The following is an 8,766-nucleotide window of genomic DNA, read 5'->3' as shown; positions in this document are numbered from 1 at the left end:
GAGGAGAGAACAGTGCCTTGGATGATACATAGTCAAAAACTACCTCTCCCAAAGTTTACTTTTTGATTTTGAAGTGCCCTCCATGATTTATCCACCTGGTTGTTTCTGGCATAGACTTCTCTGAAATCAAGTCTAATAACTGAGGATGGACCAAAGGAAGAAAGCAATTCTGGAGCTAACATGTACTATGAAAGTTTCATTTAGTGAACCTGGCTACATTTAACTATATGGAGAAAAAAAAAAAAAGAGTATAGAAAAAAGGCTATCAGTAACTCTCAGAGCATTGATACTAGAAAGTGAAAGGGCCATTCCTTCGACTCCGTTCTCCACGAAGACCTCTACTTGCCTTGTGCTTGCAGGCAACCAGTGTTGAAGAAACGTACACACTTTTGAGAACTCAACTATCTACCACAAAGCCAGTGGATCTGAGGCAGTAGCTCTTTAATCTGAAATGACAAACTCATTCTTTTTTCCCTAATTAGAGATGGATCTACTCCTCCCAGGTAAGGCTACCATGTTTATTTCCAATTGATCAACAGTGACACCTGCTGGCTTAGGATGAGAGTCACCTGTTTGTCTGAAATGATACTAAAACTAAAAAAAACTGTGAGAAATTATGGCTATAGCCATCAATCCAAAACACCAAAATAAAAAAGCTTTCAGTTCAGTTCAGTCGCTCAGTCATGTCCGACTCTTTGCGACCCCTTGAATCACAGCACGCCAGGCCTCCCTGTCCATCACCAACTCCCAGAGTTCACTCAAACTCATGTCCATCGAGTCGGTGATGCCATCCAGCCATCTCATTCTTTATTGTCCCCGTCTCCTCCCACCCCCAATCCTTCCCAGCATCAGACTCTTTTTCCAGTGAGTCAGCTCGTCGCATGAGGTGGCCAAAGTATTGGAGTTTCAGCTTTAGCATCAGTCCTTCCAATGAACACCCAGGATTGATCTCCTTTAGAATGGACTGGTTGGAAGACCAAGCTAATTATTACGTGGAAATTCCCAAGATGATGACAAAAATGAATCAATGGGTTGTAAATTTGGTGGTCATGCAGAAATACGGCCTCAGACTTGTAAAACCCTTGAAGAGATAGGAAAGATGTCCTATTTTACCTGACCTTCTTCACCTCACTTCTAGATTAGGACAGCACCTTCCAATCCTGGTCCCTGCTTTTAGCTTCATTTTGGTCCAACTCATCCTACCAAAGCACCTAGAGTAATCTGGTATGTCACGCTCCTGTTCCAAAGCTTGTGATTTACAAGGGCAAAGGCAGGTACATACATGGCACACAGCCTCACAGTAACACCTGCTCAGGGCCAGTGGCAAGACCAAAACCTGCGACCAGGTGTGCTCTGACAGGCAGAGGCGCAGGTGCCAATGATCTGAGCTGACACATTTCATGGCATGACGCCTGTATGGCGGCTGGGCAGGTCTGTGCAGCAGGACTCTCTCTCAAGTCCTCCAGCCCCTTGCTCCTGTCCTGTTCTCAGCTTTAGTCTTGTCTTCAAGTGCCTCCTGCCTATCAATCCCCCAAGCTGTGCAGATGTCCTTCAGTCCCACAGTTCTGCCTCCAAGTCTGGTATTCCTGAGGAGAAGGCTATGCTATGAAATTACTCCTTGAAGCTCCTCTCAGTTTCCATTCAATTTAGTGTCTGCTCTTAGTTAGCCCTCCCAGGGGGAAAAAGACAATATCAAAGTTAAGCTAAGTAAATTTGCATCTTAATGAGAAAACCTAGTCAGATAGTATATTCAACCCAAAGTAATATATCTTTAATGACCTAATGAGCATCATGCCAAGGAGCGAGAAAGAGATATTTAGGGTGGCGGGGGACAACTTTCCAGATGCACTTGAATACATATAAATAAAAGCAATAATAACAAGTCAGTCTGAATTATTAGGTATTCACATATATGAGACATAGTGATATGTTTGACTTCTCTTACCTTATAGGACCATCACAAAAATCTTAATAAGTAGGTTCATGTTACCTAGCTTATAGATGCCTATACAAATGTTCAGAACCTTTAAGGAACTTGTTAAGATGACACAGCAAATACACGGTAAATCTGGTTTTCCAGTCAAAGACTTCCTGATTCAGAATTTATCCACTTAACTGATTATGCTCTGTTGCATGTTTCCTCTAAGCCTGGCCCAGAACATCAATGACACCTGACTGTTTAAGGGAACAAGGTGTAGGCTCCACAAGTAACAGTTCAAATGAACAATTTTAGAAAAGAATCATGTAAACCGTGAAGCAGTGTATACCTGCTAATTACTGTCATAACAGGAAGAATGTGGCATAAACGTTTAGCTTCTATGTAATTCTATAGGACACGTGGAGTGAAAGGGAGATTCGGGATGAGAGGGACCTGAGGAAAGAGCATCTCAGCAAACACAGTGAGTTCATCTTTTTGTGGAAGCATGTCCACATGGACACAAAGTAATGTGCTGGGTTTAATTAACTCACGTAGCCAGCCCTGTCCCAACTGTGTTATTTGCAATCAATCAACCTCAGCTACTGAGCATTTGGTGTCATCAGCACTGCATTAGATCTTGCATATGTCTAACACCATAGCCCTTTCATAAAACAAAAAGCAAAAAAATGAATAGGTAATATATCTACCTGCTTCAAATAGATAGCTTAACTGACTCAGTGAACATGAATTTGCGCAAACTCCAGGAGACAGTGAAAGACAGGGAAGCCTGGCAATGCTGCAGTCCATGGGGTCACAAAGTGTCAGACAACTTAGCAACTGAACAACAACTGAGAACCTTATGCCTATAGCATCCTCATTCTTTCAGTTCCCCTTACTCTCTAGACAACTCATTAGTAGTTTTCTGTATATCCCTCCAGGGCCTCTTTACACAAGGATAAGAAAATGTAAATATATATTCTTATTTTTTCCAACTTATCTAGGAAACAGAAGAATTTTAAAAAACTAGTGCTATAAATGATAATATAAAAATGATAGGATTTCAGAGCATGCAGAGCTCACAGATGGGATAAGCATTGGTAAAATGTCTTAGGAGTTGACAGGAAGACGGGACATTATTCCTTGAAGAAAGAGGTATCTGAGTTATTGCGCAGAATCTTAATTTACCTGCAGGTGAATTTCTCGCTAACCTTGATGATACTTCTAAAATTTTCTCAGTTAGCTTCCTCCAGTCTCCATTTAGATTCAAGTCAAGAAGCAAACACTGTTAATTGCAGCATTTTCCCTGTAGAAACTAATTATAGCCCGATGCTGTCGAAACAAGGCAAATTGTTAATGATACTTTACCTGACAAAAAAGAAATAAAACTATTCTGCCACAAAGGAGAATGTTGGGATTGTGTCACAAAAGGCATTTTAATCATAATTATAAAAATGAAGAGGACTCCTGGAGAGAATCCATCGGGGCCCATCATGCTTACCTGGTTCTCCCCGAGAAGAGAGACTGGAGGGGCAGATGGGGGTGGGAGGACGGAGAACTGGTTCTCCCCTTGAAGAGAGGCTGGAGGGGGAGATGGGAAGGAGGAGGGAGCATCTTCCCTTGGCCTGGGCTTCAACTTTCCAGATGAGACGCTGATACGTACAACAGTTCCAGTAGTATATGGGCTGGTCAGGACTCCTGTTTCCACAGATGTACAAGCAGCCATTCTGCAAGCTGTTTGAAAGCCTCTGTTCATTCATTTAACAAACGCTGAGTATCCTTGACCTGTCAGGCCCTTCTGTAGGTGTTGAGATCATGGAAAGAAAGAAAGTGAAGTTGCTCAGTCATGTCTGATTCTTTGCAACCCCATGGATTGTAACCTACCAGGTTTCTCCATCCATGGGATTTTCCAGGCAAGAGTGCTGGAGTGGGTCACCATTCCCTCCTCCAGGGGATCTTCCCGACCCAGGGATTGAACCTGGGTCTCCTGCCTTGTAGGCAGGAGCCACAAAGGAGCCACCAGGGAAGTCATAGCAAGTGATTAAGCAGAATTAAGAAAACCAAAGTAAAGCAGAACAAACAAAATAAAAGAACAAAACCTCTGTCCTATCTGGTTTATATTCTATATAATATTATCTAATAAGAAAAATAAGCAAAAATAAATCTATATATGTCAGATGGTGGTAAGGTTACAAAGAAAAACAGAAAGTCAAGGAGTTGTATAAGGAGTGTAGGGGTATGAGACTTAAAATAGGGTGCTTGGAATGGGACTCACAGAGAAGGTAGCATTTGAGCAAGGATCTAAAGGCAGTAAGAAATAAAACCTTACAAGTTTCTTTAAAAGTCAGAAAATATAGCAGAGGCAAAGTTGACATTCATCCAGGAAGGTTAGTAATGCCAAACAGGTTGTTAAAATACTGAAATATGTCTGCACTAGATGGTACAGCCACCTGTACAGGCAGTAGACAACTAAAGGTATACTCACACAACAAAAGTCCTCCAGGATCTTCTTCTGTTTCCAAATGTCCCTCTCCTTCCTCTTATGAAGACGTCAGTCATGAGGTTTAGGACCCACCCTAATCCAGAATGACCTCATCTTAACTTGATGATCTCTGCAAAGATCCTATCCAAGTAAGGTCACATCACAGGAGCTGGGAGTTAGGACTTAAATGTATCCTTGGGGGAGATATAACTCAATCTACTCTAGTAGCTTTGACCAAGGTAGCAGCAGTGGATATGGAAAAATGCATTATGACTCAGTATATTTTGAACAAAGAGCTAGTAAGTTTCTCTGAAAGGCTGGATGTGAAAAAAAGAGGTATCAGATTTGATTCCAAAGTTTTTTGTCTGGGAACCCAAAAGGATGGAGTTGCTGTCAACTAGGATGAAGAAGCGAGAAAGGGGACAAATTTGGGGCAGGAATCAGGAGTTCAGTTTTGAATATGCTGAGACATCTATTAGGTAAAAGAGTAGAGGATGAATAGGCAGTTAGATTCCACCTTCTAATTTTTATATATTCCTTATAACTTCCCCCAGTGTGAGGTATGGCAGATGTCTTAACAAATGATGTGTGTAAAAATGAACGAATCAAGGACTACAAGCAGAAAAAAACATAGTTAAAACAAGTATGGCTTTTTTAAAACTTAGGATGAAAATGGTACTTCTTAAGAATAGAAACTAACATTTGTATACCCTTTCCCATTTGCAAATTTTCATTTCATTTTTCACATGTCTTATTTTAACAATTCCTTAATTTACTGATCCATAAATGCCATAACTATATCTATCCTTTTCTCCTTTACCTTTCACTTCTCTTCTTTTCTCAGCTATTTGTAAGGCCTCCTCAGACAATCATTTTGCCTTTTTGCATATCTTTTTCTTGGGAGTGGTCTTCATCACTGCCTCCTGCACAATGTCATGAACCTCCGTCCATAGTTCTTCAGGCACTCTGTCTATCAGATCTAATCCCTTGAATCTATTTCTCACCTTGACTATATAATCATAAGGGATTTGATTTAGGTCATACCTGAATGGTCTAGTGGTTTTCCCTACTTTTTTCTTCAATTTAATTCTGAATTTTGCAATAAGGAGTTCATGAGCTGAGCCACAGTCAGCTCCCAGTTTTGTTTTGCTGACTATATGCAGCTTTTCCATCTTCGGCTGTAAAGAATCTAATCAATTTGATTTTGGTATTGACCATCTGGTGATGTCCATGTGTAGAGTTGACTTTTGCATTGTTGGAAGACTGTTTGCCATGACTGTTTGCCATGACCAGTGCATTCTGTGGGCAAAACTCTGTTAGCCTTTGCCCTGCTTTATTTTGTACTCCAAGGCCAAACTTGCCTGTTACTCCAGTATCTCTTGACTTCTTACTTTTGCATTCAAGTCCCCTACAATGAAAAAAGGACATCTTTTTTGGTCTCAGTTCTAGAAGGTCTTGTAGATCTTCTAGAACCATTCAACTTGAGCTTCTTCAGCATTAGTGGTTGGGGCATAGACTTGGATTACTATGATATTGAATTATTTGTCTTGGGAAACAAAAAGAGATCATTCTGTCATTTTTGAGACTGCACCCAAATATTGCAATTTGGACTTTTTTGTTGACTGCAAGGGCTACTCCATTTTTCTAAGAGATTCTTGCCCACAATAGTAGATAAAATGGTCATCTGAATTATATTTGCCCATTTCTTGCAAAGATGGGCACAAAGAAGGACAGATGATATGGACCTAACAGAAGCAGAAGATATGAGAAAGAAGTTGCAAGAATACACAAAAGATCTTAATGACCCAGATAACAACCATGGTGTGATCGTGTACCTAGAGCCAAACATCCTGGAGTGTGAAGTCAAGTGGGCCTTAGGAAGCAACATGACAAACAAATCTAGTGGAGGTGATGGAATTTCAGTTGAGTTATTTCAAATCCTAAAAGATGATGCTATGAAAGTGTTGCACTCAACATGCCAACAAATTTGGAAAACTCAACAGTGGCCACAGGACTGGAAAAGGTCAGTTTTCATTCCAATCCCAAAGAAAGGCAATGCCAAAGAGTGTTCAAATTACTGCACAATTGCACTCATCTCACACACTAGTAAAGTAATACTCAAAATTCTCCAAACCAGGCTTTGACGGGATATGAACCGTGAACTTCCAGATGTTCAAGCTGGATTTAGAAAAGGTAGAGGAACCAGAGATCAAATTGCCAACATCTGCTGGATCATCGAAAAAGCAAGAGAGTTCTAGAAAAACATCTATTTCTGCTTTATTGACTATATCAAAGCCTTTAACTGTGTAGATCACAATAAACTGTGAAAAATTCTGAAAGAGATGGGAATACCAGATGGGAATACCACCTGACCTTCCTCCTGAGAAATCTGTATGCAGGCCAAGAAGCAACAATTAGAACTGGACATGGAACAACAGACTAGTTCCAAATTGGGGAAGGGGTACGTCAAGGCTGTATACTGTCACCCTGCTTATTTAACTTATATGCCAAGTACACCATGTGAAATGCCAGACTGGATGAAGCACAAGCTAAAATCAAGATTGCTGGGACGAATATCAATAACTTCACATAGGCAGACGACAGCACCCTTATGGCAGAAAGTGAAGAAAAACTAAAGAACCTCTTGATGAAAGTGAAAGATGAGAGTGAAAAAGCTGTTTTAAAACTCAACATTCAGAAAACTGAGATCATGGCATTTGGTCCCATCACTTCATGCAAATAGTTGGATGAACAATGGAAACAGTGAGAGACTTTATTTTGGGGGGCTCCAAAATCACTGCAGATGGTGACTGCAGCCATGAAATTAAACGATGCTTGCTACTTGGAAGAAAAGTTATGACCAACCTAGACAGCATATTAAAAAGCAGAGACATTACTTAGTCAAAATTATTGTTTTTCTAATAGTCATGTATGGATGGAGTTGGATCATGAAGAAAGCTGAGCTCCAAAGAATTGATGCTTTTGAACTGTGGTGTTGGAGAAGACTCTTGAAAGTCCCTTGGACAGCAAGGAGATCCAACTGAGCCATCCTAAAGGAAATCAGTCCTGAATACTTATTGGAAGGACTGATGCTAAAGCTGAAGCTCCAATACTTTGGCCACCTGATGTGAAGAATTGACTCATTGGAAAAGACCCTGATGCTGGGAAAAACAAAAGGCAGAAAGAGAAGGGGATGACAGAGGATGAAATGATTGGATGGCATCACTGACTCAATGGACATGAGTTTGAGTAAGCTCCGGAAGTTGGTGCTGGACAGGGAAGCCTGGAGTGCTGTAGTACATTGGGTCACACACTACAAGCAACTGAACTGAACTGAACTGATATCTGTCCTACAGTAAGAAAACCAACAGCTAGAGAGGTTAAACCAATTTACCAAGCCCACCCAGAGAGAAAGAAGTAGAATGAGGCTTTAGTTCCAGACTCCTACCCCAAGTTCCAAGCCCTTTTCACTATACAGAGTTCTCAGAGATATACATTCTGATCAGATTAGTGGTTCTATTTCCTCTGTTATTTAGAAATGTCTTATATCAGAGTCAACATAAGAAAATTAGCTTAGTTTGTAATAAGTGGTCTTCAAATCCCATTTTTTTAAATGCTAATCTCTTTTAATTTGAAACAGTTGATTCACTTGAAGTAACTTTCCTAAATATAGACATTCCACATCTTTTCTGTAAAAATGCTAGATATACCCTGTTTTTGCTTTGACATTCAGCAAAGCAGTGCTGACTGGAGCACTTAACTACAACGAAGATATGCTTTCCTTCACTCTCAGGAAGAGGAGCCTCTGGAAATCATGAAATTTGCATTTTTAGTTCTGCCTCTCTCACTAACTCTTTGTGACGCTTTGCATGAGCCATGATTTCTCTGGGTCACAGATGTAGCAAAAGTAAAATGACAGGTTGAGATTTGATGGTCTTAAGACAGCACATCAAGGCTGTATATGGGCTCTGAAGTCAGACAGAAATGGAACCAAATCTCAAGTCTACCACATACTAGCTACTAGCCAGGGCAATCACCATCTTTAAGCCTTTATTTCCTTACCACTAAAATGGACAAAATGTCTACTTTTCAGTTTGGTTGTATGGATTAAATGAGACAAAGTATAAAAAGCAGTTAGCATGGTCCCTGACATATCATAAGAGCTCAATCCAGTTGGTTACTGCTATCAACATTAGAATATTATGCATCCTTGTACTTCAGAAAATGGGTGGCAACTATAACATAAAAGATAATCAGATAATGCAGCTGAAAGAGTGTGAAATAAAAACCATGATGTTTTATTTCTCTAATTTACTGATTCACTCATGATCTGTACTATTCCAGCTCTATGCCTTGGTTTACTGGTCTT

This window comes from Moschus berezovskii, chromosome 8, assembly GCF_049115385.1.
Source record: "Moschus berezovskii isolate FMDL1 chromosome 8, NW_MosBer_1.0, whole genome shotgun sequence".
NCBI lineage: Eukaryota > Metazoa > Chordata > Mammalia > Artiodactyla > Moschidae > Moschus > Moschus berezovskii.
This window is presented reverse-complemented; position numbering follows the sequence as displayed.